The 13,192-nt window shown below is 38.8% G+C and overlaps 1 protein-coding gene and 1 long non-coding RNA gene across 3 annotated transcripts in view; both read left to right on the top strand.

The window, feature by feature from the left end:
- The window catches only part of METTL4 (methyltransferase 4, N6-adenosine), a 393,372-nt gene extending 387,688 nt beyond the window's left edge, over positions 1 to 5,684 (top strand). For both annotated transcript variants that reach the window (XR_014252087.1, XR_014252088.1), the window contains exon 11: positions 5,042 to 5,684. The gene's annotated coding sequence lies outside the window, so the exon portion shown is untranslated. The remainder of the gene's footprint in view (positions 1 to 5,041) is intronic.
- A 605-nt stretch (positions 5,685 to 6,289) lies between these two features.
- On the top strand, positions 6,290 to 12,239 carry LOC309640270. Its single transcript, XR_014252148.1, has 2 exons — positions 6,290 to 10,963; positions 11,159 to 12,239. It is a non-coding gene; the product is annotated as an uncharacterized lncRNA (long non-coding RNA).
- The last annotated feature ends 953 nt before the right edge of the window (positions 12,240 to 13,192 follow it).

Genomic DNA, 13,192 nt, shown 5'->3' with positions numbered 1-13,192 from the left:
CTGTGGTCCGTGGACCAGCAGCCTCAGCCTCCCATGGCAGCTTGTTAGAAATGCAGAATCTCAGGCTCCATCTCAGACCTACTGAGCCAGAACCTGCATTTTAAAAATATCTCCAGTGGTTTGTACACACAGTAAAGGTTGGGAAGCTCTGCTCCAGATACTTCTCCACTCCTCAGGGACATTCTGCTGACATAGGGGCTACAACCCCCCAGCTGCAGAGCGTCTGATGGCACCTGTGCAGGGAGAGCAGGCAGTTCATTTCCTTTCCTAGAAATGAAAGGTTTGATCAATGATCCGAGCCCTTCCAGCTCTGGAATTCTTAGATTTTAAAAGTTGTTCTAATATCAATTTCACCTAATATTGGTTCCTTTATCTTTCTTCAACTTACTTATTTTCCCAAGCACTTTTCATTGCTCTAGTCTCCTTCAGCTTATACCTACCTTCTTTTCAGAATAAAGCCTGAATTGCTGATTTGATACCTTTCTTTGCACACTGTGAGGACTAATTCCTTCATATTAACGCCATCCCTCTTGCAGTTCAGAGCTCATTTCTCCTTTTCTTTTCAAATATTCTTTCTTCAAATGTTCTCTGTCTATTTTACGATTTTATTTCTGTTTTCAAAAACAAAAATGTTCATGAATATTTGAAAAACACTAAACAAATAAACCCCGATAATGACTAAACAAACATTTAACAAGTTTCTTTTTCATAAATAAGACATAAGAAGAAGCCTAACAGAAATTGTATGCACTTACCAATGAATCATCACTAATGAGCCCAAATGTCCCCTTGTGCACAGTGCCAAGGCTGGGCAAACACAGATAAGAAGACAGCCTCTGCCGGCAATCCAGTGGGGATTTCAGATGTATAAACTGTAAAATTCTTTTATTATATACAAGTAGAAATGCAAACCCTGAAAAATTATAGTTCCAGGAAAATCTATCAAGCTATTTCACCAAAACAGTCTCTTCTCTTCTCTCTTTTTTGTTTTTGGTTTTATTTCCTCTCCTTTCCTCTTCTCTCTTTTTCTTTCTTTCCTTTCCTTTTCCATTTTCTCCTTTCCACTTCCTTTCTCTCTCTGCCTCTCTTTCCTTCTTTGTTTTTCATTTTTATCATGATCAGTTTTTCCTTTCTAAGTAAAAGCTGCAGAAAGCATAGCATAGGTACAACATAAAGCAACTAATGAATACTTCATTTTGGTTTTTAGGTGACTAATAATGATACTTTTATCGTTCAGCATACATAAAATCTGAATTGGGTGAAATCAATCCTGAGGACATTCCCAAAGAATGAATTTTGTGTTTTGCATTTTTAAGTTCTGTGTATGATATTTCTGAGGATTAAGAGAAGGCTCTAAGGAGCAACCCACATTTCTGAATTGTAGCTGGTTTATCACGCTCAAGATTAATATTATCTCTGTACTCTTACTATTTGGCAGCCATTTAAAAAACTTTTCTCAAAAGTATTTAAATAAGTTAAAATATTTAACTTAAAATGACACACATGTTATTTACCTTGTTGTTTTTACATAATAATCTCTTTGTTCAAAGAACACAATATGATATCTGTAAGGGAGTTTAGAATAATTGGGAACATGGGGAACAACAACAAAAAAGGAGAGAATAAGTTTCTTCAGGGAAAAGCAATACAGAAAATTAACAATAGTGGTTTCAAAGAAACAGATGTAGCTAAATCCTTGTTTTATGCAGACACTGGAAAGGCAAACAGCATTCCCAGCTCTTAGGAGGTGAGGTAGGGGACATGCTGGAACCTGGTAAACTGGGAAACTTACCATGTTTCATGATTCTAAAACACATTTCCCCTCTACATTTTATCATCTCTAAATTGGAATAGGTCTGAAAACAGATGGTCTGTTATTGTCTAACTGGCAATATTTTCCCCTCTTTTCTAGCAGGACATAAAATAATGGTGTGGTTTACAGACAATGGTTGCTGAGATTCAGCGAAGTACGGGTGTAGTGGTGATTTCAGTGGTACCTAGATATATTCTAGCCCCCGTCCAAAGTATTTGAGGGTTGCAGCTGCTTAGGTTACTGATGCCTAAAATTTCATTAATAGAACTTATTTACTTTGTAGCCTTTAACCAGGGGTGAGCACACACCAGGTTGTATCACTCACCTACGTCTTTCTTTGAACAGGTTTAGCAGAATTTCCGACCGTGGTGTTCTTTGCAGTTAGACTTGCTAGTAGCAGTCATTGATATGTGTTAGTGCAGGCTAGTCAGTGGCTTATGTCCTCCACTGTTTCTGATCGTTGACCCTCATTTTTTAGGAACAGAACTGTGTTTAGCTGCAAGACTCCTCTTAGTTAACAACAAAGCCATCTGAAGAATGAAAAATGCCCTAACCAACAAATCTTTGCACTTATCAGAATCAAAGAATTCCACACCTGCTTCTTGACCACGGATTTAGTTTGTTCTCATCTCAGGTCAAGCCTGTACCTAAGTCACTCTCACCACATCTGAAACCGTAGAGGCTGCTTGTCTCTTTAAGAGTGATGTTGAATATTGGCGAACCAAGTTGTTGCTTTAGAAGGTCTCAACCTCAGTGCCCCTACCCTGGAAATTTTTATGTTAGAAGAACTCACTTTTATATCTTTGCAAACAACCAGGAATATTGATGTAGTTTAAACTGGAATGCAGAAGATGTATATACCTAGGAGAGAAATTGCTGCATCTGGGTTATATGTACCTTCCATCTTAGTAGATATCGTCAAGTTGTTTTCCGTCATGGTTTACCAGAAGTATATGTGAAATTCATCTGCTCCACATCCCCCCAGTCTTTGGAATTGCCTATCCTTTTCATTTTAGCCATTCTTTCGGGTTGTGGTAGTATCTCTTTGTGGTTTTAATTTCAATTTGGTTGATGACTAATGTACCTGTTTATATGCTTATTGGTCATTTGGATCTATCTATCTATCTATCTATCTATCTATCTATCTATCGTTAATCTCCCATTCAAGTCTTTTGCTCATTTTTCATTTTTCTACTTGGCTGCTTGTTTTTTTTATTGACTTATGGAAACTATTTATAGAATTATTTTTATATTATATATGTTGCAAATATTTTCCCCCACCCTGTGGCTTGCCCTTTTACTCTCTTAGTGGCGCTTTTGATGTAGCCCAATTTGTCAGTTTTCCCCTTTAATGTTTAGTGATTTTTTTGGCGTTTGGTTTGATAGCGGCCCTGGGAAATTACCTTTCTTGCAGGGATTTATTTTGATGGTGCCTCTGAATTATCATTGTCTGTGCTAGCTCTATCCAGGCACTTAGTGCCACATGGATAGAGAGTGATAGAATTGAATTTATGGGAATTACTCTATACAGATGACCTCATAAGCAATTGCCTCTGATTAGTCACTTGAAGCCAATAACACAGAGACATTTTGTAACACTCAACCATTCTTGGGAATAAATTATAGGTGTCTGAAAAGGAATCTTGGCCCCTTTCATGGTGCTACCCATTCCATGAGCTCTGTAGACTCAACTTGTGATTTCATTTGATAGTGTGAGAAGAAAATCAAAGATCTATTGATGTTTTCAACAGACTTTGCTATGTGAGAGCCATTTTTAAATTTTAGCAAATGTTAATTACCATATATTATGTGCCAGGAGCATTATTTAGCCTTGGGGAGAGAGAGATGTCTAAGACACATTCTCTTCACTCAAGAAGTTCATAGTGTAGTTTTACCCTTAGACAACTATAATAAGAGACAGGAGACCAAAAGCACACAAGGAGCACTTTGTGACATGGGAGTATACTGGCAGGCAAAGGTATATTAAGAAAAACTTTGGTAAGGTGTGCATCATTTGAAGGGACCCTAGAAAGGGTCTCTTGCTCACGACTGAATCTTTAATGGATGCTGTCTTCTTATAATGTTAAAAATGATTTCATTTGATATTGCATATTTCCTTAAGAGTATATATTCCTGTATACCCAGACCATTTTATGGAACTTTATAAATCTCTGTCAAATCATGGGCTAAAGTCCCTTCAGCTCTTTGTATTCTGAGCTACCAATTTCTGCTTTAGAAGCTGTAAATTCTTTTGATTCTTTTTCCGAGCTGTTTTAAGACCAGTGAATAACTTCCTTCAAGCAACAGGCAGCTCTTTCTAAAACTCCACAGTTACAATATTGATATGTCTCTACCATTGCTCAGAGGGATGGTTGGAGTTATTGATGTATATGTCAGGGCCTATAGTCTGTCAGTTGACTGTGCTTTCATTTTTCTTTTACATACTTACTTCTGGGTACAGTTCTCTCAGAGGTACTTTTGTGGCGGCCATCTCAGCCATGGTACTACTGGCACAGGCTTATGTCTTTGAACTTCAGACATCTGACAGCAAGAAAGTTCTTGTGATGGTCAACCAATGGCTCAGGGATTCTCTTCTGTATTTGTCCAAAAATTTTGAAACTTTTTTTTTTTGATAGTTAGCCTCTTCAAATGTCAGGGACCATCACTGCTTTTCTTGATGCTTTGCACTTTACAATGTATTTTAAAAAATAGCTTAAGATATGAGTTCTTAGATACTTGATATATTATTCAGAACAACTTTGTTTGAAGGTACATCAAGCCTTTACCATTAGAACCACTTTTTCATGTTGACTTTGTTTCAGTTCACTCAATATCTGGGTTTTAGTCTAGAATTCATTGTATGTGCTCATCCTGTTGGGGAAAAATGTCTTTTGAAACATCATGCAAAAAAGCTGAAAGCTTGCTCTCCCTTTTTGGTAGACTTCGTATAAAGAACCTAGCTAATTGAGCCAGCTTGTAACTGTCACGTGACCTGAAAACTGTCTGAACCTGTTCACAAATCCCCATACACTCTGCATCATTTGACCATCGCCACGAGCCAGGGCAAAGTGGTACCTGAACGTATTAATGGAATAGTGGCACCCATATCCCCAAAGGGTTAAAATAGTTCATGGGACTCTTATTCCTGGAAATTATTTCCTAATCTGTAAAAATTATACTCAGTAACGATCTGGAATTTGGAATCTTCTTCAATTCTCTCTTTTGCAGATTTGACTAGTATCTTTGTCCAGGCTGCTGTCACAAAATACCACAGGCTGGGCGGCTTAAACAGCAGACATTTATTTCTCACTGTTCTGGAGGCTGGAAGTCCAAGATCAAGATGCCTGCAGATTCTGTCTGGTGAGAACCCGCTTCCTGTTGCAAATGGCTGCCTTCTTGCTGTGTCCTCACATGGCCTTTCCTCAGTGTGTGCTTGGGGCAGGGGGAGAGAGAGAGAGAGAGAGAGAGAGGCACTGTCGTGTCTCATCCTCTTTATATAAGGTCATTAATCCATGATGAGGGTCCCAACTTCATGATCGAATTTAACCCTAATCACCTTTAAAAGCCCCCACCTCCAAATACCGTGCACTGGGGATTAGGGCTTTAAGATATGAATTTGGAAGTTGAGACACTAACATTCAATCCATAGCAACTAGAAACTAAAATGAAACGAAACAAAATGAGGTGGAGTGAGCACGTGCAAAGTTCCTGAAAAAGTTGAATTGGACATAGTAAAAGGATGGAGTATAGGCTTTGTGGATGTAGGCATTGAAATGTTAAGGAGTCAAACTCAAACAACCTTCAAAATATGTTTTGTTATGGCCCACCCTGGAGACAAGGCTTTCTACCTCAGCTATTATTTGCAGAACAATGTATCCAGAGCAGTACAACAACCAAAAAAAAAAAAAAAGCTTCCGTACTGGCCCCTAGCCCGAGAGCTCAACCTGAGAGTCACGTTGGCAAATTGAAGCTATCAGCATGACGTCAGAAAGCTTGTCTGCAAGAGGTGACTGTGGGAACAGTCACCAGGATCGTGACACTCGGTGAAGCCCCTTCTAGCTGACTTCCTGCGTGATAAAGGAAAGCTGGTGGAGGCTGGTTCTTTTCCCTTCAACAATGTGCCTGCCACCCTCTCAGAGCGCTGCTCCCTCACAATAGCACGTGTTCAAGATGAGACTATACCCTGGCTCTTTGCACCTCATTAAGCTTGTCCTCCTGTCTTCCAAGCAGGAGTTTATAAAAACTATGCTAACTGCCTGAAATTTCATCACAGTCCACTGAATAAGTAAATGCAGGTTTTTAAAAAATAGTCATCGCAGTACCATATGAGAAATTTTATAGCCAATTTTTGACTTTATTCACAAGGTTTCAGTGGCGTAACCTGGCAGTAGCAGAGTTCAGTTCTCCCCACATTGTGTGTGTGTGTGTGTGTGTGTGTGTGCGCGTGCGCGCGCGCGCGCGCGCGCACACGCACACGACAGAGAGAAAGAAAGAGAGGGAGAGACAGAGGCAGACCTGAAGCCTGGGAGTCATGGAAACATAGCATAGCTTGGCTTGCGAATGTATGCCTTTATAGTAGAATTTTACTGAAGGAGGCAGAAGGATAATGTGGAAAGAATTCTAACCTTGGTTTTGTCCCTTCCTATTTTGTGAACTTGGATAAGTCACTTGGGTGTTCTGATCTGGAATTTAGTTTCCTCATCTATAAAAAGCAGCTTGGATCAGATGAGGTCTCAGCTTCCTTCCAACCCCAGACTTTAGCATACTGTGACTGTACCATTAATGTCACAGACTTTAGAACAAACATGAATTGGGGAGTCAGATTAACTTGGGTTTTAATCCCTGCTCTGTTCCTTATTTTCTGTGTAACACTGAGGAACCTTTACCTTTCTGATGGCCTATTTCTTCCCCTTTAAAATTGGAATTCTAGCTTCAGATTGGTTGAGAGATCTAAAAATATGTCAGGTAGGTAGCATGGTACCTGGCACAGAGTAGGTGTTCAGTGTTGAAGGTTGCGATTATTAATGTTACGAGAAAGATGACTGTTCTTTCAGTTTGGCGATGAGAATTAGGTGGAGCTGGGCTTGGAGCATGTGGTTGAATAAGGAGGTGATTGTTGAACAGGTCAGATGATCCTGATAACTTTGGTTTGTGATGACACCAGTGCTTGTAATGCATTTGGAATTGGAGACCCTGTGTGTTTTATTTTGTTCTTCTTGATTCCTTAAGAAGGTGTTTCAAACAGGGCCCTTCTGTCTATCTGCTCTCCTGTTCCCCAGCTGTCACAAAGATAAACTCAATAATTGTGTGAGAGCAATCAATCCCAGAAGCCACATAAATCTTATTTATTTACCTCTTTGAGTAGCTCCATTTCTCACAACACCTAAGCTTCAAATTTTGGATACCTTATTGTTGTTTTGTGATTTTGCTCCACTATTAATAAATACTAGTTTTCATTTGTTGAGCTGTAGCTGTGCCAGAAACTGGTGCTTTTAAACAATGTACATGTGTGTCTTCTGCTTCCATCTTCACAAAGTCCTCAGGTACTTTTGTTATTATGTTTCCCAGATGAAGAAACCAAGGCTTGAAAATGTTGAGTACCTTTCCAAATGTTATTCAGCTTCAAAGTAGGAGGAAATTCATGACTGTTTCTAAAATTTGGGTTGTTCCTACTAAGATTTACTGTATCACATAGACTCAACCTTTCAAAAATTTTTATATGTTTTTTAAAAAATATTTATTTATTTATTTGGTTGCACTGGGTGTTAGTTATGGCAGGCAGGCTCCTTAGTTGTGGCATGCGAACTTTTAGCTGTGGCATGCAAACTCTTAGTTGCGGCATGCATGTGGGATCTAGTTCCCTGATGGGGGATTGAAACTGGGCCCCCTGCATTGGGAGTGTGGAGTCTTATCTATTGTGCCACCAGGGAAGTCCCTAAAATTTTTATATGTTTTAATGCTTAAATCATAAATTAAATTGAACTAAAGATAGCTTTTTTTTCAATATTTTGAGAGTTTTTCAACTACCTCTGAGACATCTAAAAGCTGGCTCTAAAATAGCTTAAACATTGCTGACTGGAATGTTTTGCCAAATCAACTCATTGTAGAGATGAAAGAGCAAAATTTTAAGTATGATACAGTAGCAGAGGCTGAATAAGGATTCCAATTTTGGACTCTGAGTTTCCCATCTGTTTCTTAATTCCCAGGCTACCTGAGTCCTAATTTTATGTGGAATGTGAACCTATATTTGGAATAAAAATAAGAAAGAAAAAAACAGCTTTAATGATGTCAGGGATTAGGACCTTAAGCTTTTTCTTTAACCTCAAAATGCTTTTAGTCAATTTTATACCTTCTTTGCCTAAAAATGTGGGTATTTTTCCATATTCAATTCATCACTATACATCATGTATTTTTAATGCCAATCGTATTCTTTATGGCTCTTCACAAATCTTAAAAAGCTTTACTTCAACAGTGAAGATATAATGCAGCTGAAGTTTATGGGTACCATTTGAGCTGAGCATCCAAATAAAAAAGGCTCTAATCATGACTATGCCTAAATGCATTCAGGAAGAGAAAGATGACAGATAGGACCTTAGCCATATCAATTAATAGAAGAGAATGATCAGTACCAACCCGGGTAAGTAGCAGGAACAATAACCAATCCAAAGCATCATAAAACTCCAGTGAATTGTAAAATATGGACCTCTCCTTTTTTGAGATATTTCTAATATATTTATCAGACTGAACATGTGTTTTAAAAACAGGATTCTGCTCTTATACTGTAGTTCACTGGCTAAAGCCCAATGGTTTATAAATCAGAACATACCTCAAGCAAGGTGTATCAGTCTGGTTTAGCAGTAATGCAACCTAACAACCAAACCCAAAATCTCATTGGTTTAAAATAGCAGTGATTTATTTCTGGGTCATTGCTCTGCTGGTCAGCTAATGTGGTTCTGTCTCAGGCTGCGTGTTGAGCTCAGGTAGGCTGCAAAGGTCTTTTGTTTTGAGGTCAGTGGCTATCTGAAGCTTGTTCTTCTTGTGGAGGATGCCATAAATTCACAGGGAAAAACAGAAACACGTGATGCTTGTAGCTGAGAATTGACATAGTTTTACTTCCACTCACATTCTCTCAGTGAAAGCAAGTCACATGGCCAAGCCCAACTGCACTGGGGCATTGTAGCATTTGCTATGGTTTACCCAACAGTGAACCATGATAAGGATATGGAGGGATGAAAACTTGAGCAAATAATGCAATCCAGCACATGTAGTGACTGAGTGTTAAGCTTTCTGAAAACACAAAGAAAGTGAAGCCACAAAGTTTATAACTGTGCATCAGTGCTGTTTCTAGTGATACTGGGATTTGGCTGTTGTTTGCTTAGTTCCCTGGAAATCCCAAGGAAAACGGGTATAAGAAGTGAGAAGAAAGAATGGATGTTCAATGAGAGAGTTCTAACTGGTGAAGAGACTTGCATTCATGGCAGCAGAGATGACTTACTGAGGTGTGATGCACAACCAGGTCAGCCCCAGACCTCTGGAGACTGTCTGTCAGCCTGATGCTATTCTGCTCATTAACATATGTACTTCTCAAGCGCCTCTTAAGTTCATGACACTGGGCCAGGTGCTTTGGAGAAGAAGGGACGTAGTGGAGAAAATTAAGAGAGGTTTGAATAAATCCAGGTAAGAAAAGGTGGTGTTTTGTAAAGGCAAAGTGATGAGGGAATGGGTGGAGTAAAGAGCATTGATATTCAGGTGCTCAAGTTCCTGAGGAAGGAGGGAAGTTGGAGAATGCCTGTGTGTATGTGTGGAAATATCTTTCCTTTACCCTTCTGAATTCTCGGCTGAGGCCCCTGATTAACAAGAGGAAAGCATACACATTTATTTAGTATAAGTTTTATGTGACCTGGGAGCCTTCATAAGAAAATGAGGAACCAAATAAGTCGCTAAATCTGAGTGTTTTTGTGTGAGGTTTGATGAAGAGCTGTGGGAGAATGTGACGGGCTGAAAAAGGGTATGAGCTAAAGGCAGTGAACAGGGGGAACAGCAAGGCCTGTTTGTTCCGATTGCTCTTGGTGTCCCTCTGTCTCCAGAGATAAGGACATTCCTTTCCTCTGGGTGTAGGGAGGGCACTTCTCACTTGAGGGTCTTATGACCTGCCTCAGGAGAAGGTCAGAGAATCCTTCCTGCACTGGTTGTTTCTCAAATTCTTTCAGCTTGAAATGTTCAATATGCCAAGGTGCCATATTTTGGGGCAGTTTGTCCTGAACCCTATCACCTGTGATGAGAATGGGAAGACAGTGGTACAGGATTCAGTGACTCATTGATTTAGCAAATATTTATGAGTGTCTTCAATGTCCTAAGTCAGGAAATATATTATGTGTCAAGAATACAGAGGAGAAGAAGACACAGTCCTTACCTTCAGGTCATTGAGAGACTGAAGGAGGAGTCATACAGGTGAATAGACAATGATTAAGAGGTCTTTTAAGTGCAAAATAATGGTAAACATAAAGTCCTTCAAGAATCCAATAAAGGTATCTAATTCAGGATGTGAGGAAAGATTTCTAGGGTCCACTGATTAAGCCAGGGTACAGAAGGACTCAAGATGACAATATAGGCTTCAAAACAAGAAAAATAACAGTGATAGCAGAGGAGCAGAGACTAGAAGTAGTGACAGTGAACAAGGAGGCTACAGTGTCCTGAATCTAAATTGGTGATCGTAGAAGCAGGGAGAACAGGACGTAAAAGTTGGGGTACCAGGTGTGGGGTCCAAACCCTCCGCTCCTCAGGGGGCAGCTGGTAGTGGGGAGTTCCCTCCCTGTTGTGTGTCGCTGTGCTGGGGTGAGGTTTGTGGCAAGATTGTGTTTCAGCCCCTCCTACGTGTTTCACTGTGCGTTGTTTTCTCATTTGCCCCATGTGTAGATGACACTTAATGGGTTTTTCGATTTCTTTCAGAGGGAATTGTTCCATATGCAGCTGAAGATTCGGTGGGTCCATGGGAGGAGGTAAGTTCACAAGTCTCCTATGTCACTATCTGGAACCAGAACTCCTGTCACATTCCTTTTAAAGGTTTTCATTTGCTACTTTTTAATTCAGTAACTATCTCATTAATTTATGCCCTACCTCTTCAGGTACTTTGTATATTCTTGAAGGACAGTGAGCTTGTGGTGCATTGCTTTTACTATTTTTTTTAAACATAATACATAGTGAAGTGGTATTGAAATATTTTGGAAATAAATGTAAGTGAATGTAAATAGTGAAATGGGTGAAAAATGTATAGGTTCTATTTGGTAAAATGTGGAATAGTGGGATGAGCAGAGATTTCTAAAGCAGAAGGAATTAAAAGGGAAGTTGAAACAGACATTTTTATCTTGATGGATGGTGAAGATTATATGAATGGAACTAAATAACACAAATGCAATCGATACATAATATTGTAATACTAGTTCTAATGAATAAGCTTCTTATAGCAGTGATTCACTATATGGAAATCTCTTTACTATTAAGGTTTTCAGGGATTGGTTTTATACCCATATTAAACCTTCCATAGACTTGAATGTAATTGTTTTCAGGGATAACATGAACGTAAAATAAATAAATTTATAGAATAATTTCATTACAGTATTGATTTTTGTGGGACACAATCTCAAAGATACTCCAAGGAAAATAAGGTCTTATAAAGTAGGTGAAACAAATACAGAAAAGTTTAGTACTTTAAGTCAATATCAATCACTATATTGAAAACTGAATTGACTGAGAACACATTAAACATATTAAAGAACTGGGCATTAATTTAATGCTGGCATACCAGGAGGAATTAAAGATCTCATCAAATGATAGCCTTTTCTTGTATCTTGAGCCCTCTATTATAATATTAGAGAAAAAGATTTCTATATATGAACAAACAACCCAAAACCTCCTACCTACCCACCCAACCAATCAAATAAATAAACAACAAAACAAACAAGTAACTTTGTTGACTTTTTCTGTTTTATTTTGCCATTGAGTTTTGAACATGGAAACTTAAAGGATATTAGTAAATAAATAGGAAAAGGAAGAGGTAGTTAAAAAACAGGAAATAATGTGTGAAATTAGGGTTTGATAGAGATAATCTGTCTTAACATGGCTTTGACTTTCCTATGAACCGAGAAGAAAAATTTCTCAGGTGAATTTTCAGACCTGTAATTTAAACCTCATCATATTACTATTTAACCATTTTCCTTCACATTTGGGCTGCTTTTACTTCCCTCTGACGGTGGATTGTTATGGCTTCGAGTTTGAAACATTGTAAATATTGCAGTTTTAGTGCTTTTAAGTTCCACAGCTACAAGTTTGTTCAGAGTGCTTTTTCACTATGGGATAAGTTTGTTGAGAATCTTCTAAATGCTTAATCATAGCTCAGGCAATTTAGGAGATTTTGAAAAAAAAACAAGAAGAAGGAAATACATAGAAGTCTGGATAAAGAGGAAGCATGGGATTAAAAATTTTAGGGACCAAAAACTTAATGAAAGGAGACATTTAATCTCAGATGATTTGGGGGAGACTCTAGAACCTTTATATTTTCAAGCAACAGATATTTTGGTGCACAGTGTTGTGAACTGGGGCAATCTGACAACATGGCCCTAGAATTTTAGGATGTTTCATGCCACCAACTCATTTCATAAGTGAGGAAATGTAAAGAGCCTGTTCAAAGTCACAGAACTATTAGTGTCAGGGCTCTCAATTCTCAGCCCAGTGCTCTGTTTTTTTTTGGTATAGAAATAATGTCCTTTCTCCTAGCATGACTAGTTGAGTGAGAGATATCTGACTTGAGATATCTGTTCACATTCATCAGATATTTTTGTGGGGCCTTTTGGTAAGTTATTTCTGTCTACTGAAAAAAAAGCATAATGTGAGAGTCATAAGTTAAATTTTCTTTGGGGCAAAATGAGCACTATAGCCTGGGGGACAGCATTTCAGATAGCTCTGAGAAACTGCTCTAAAGAGGTAGGGGGGAAGGTCAGTATATATGTGATTTTGGTGAAGGGGGAGTACATGCAATCAAGCACATATTTTTTTGCAGAAAGTTTCTGCTTGTCTTGTGAAGGTTACTGCTAGTCACGAGGAGCAGATGTCACCATGAAGGATTTTAATGCTTTTCTAGATATGAGAAGATGCAAGATTTGGGCTCATAAAATCAGCTCCTGAAAATATCTAACTATCTGGTGGCCTGTTCTGCCAGTTTTTCCCAGAGCACAGAGTGCCTCACTCCTGATCTCCACCCTGAACTCCTTTCAGGGAGTTTGAAGGTCAGCAGCCACAGTGGCTCATAATTTGATCCTTGTAGAGGTAGATGGCAAGTGGCAGTTTGTAGGTGACACTTCCTATACACTTACCTTAATATTC

This window comes from Balaenoptera physalus (assembly GCF_965194825.1).
Source record: "Balaenoptera physalus genome assembly, chromosome: 12".
In the NCBI taxonomy this organism is placed as follows: domain Eukaryota; kingdom Metazoa; phylum Chordata; class Mammalia; order Artiodactyla; family Balaenopteridae; genus Balaenoptera; species Balaenoptera physalus.
The sequence above is the reverse complement of the archived record's forward strand: the minus strand, read 5'-3'. Positions and strand labels throughout refer to the sequence as shown.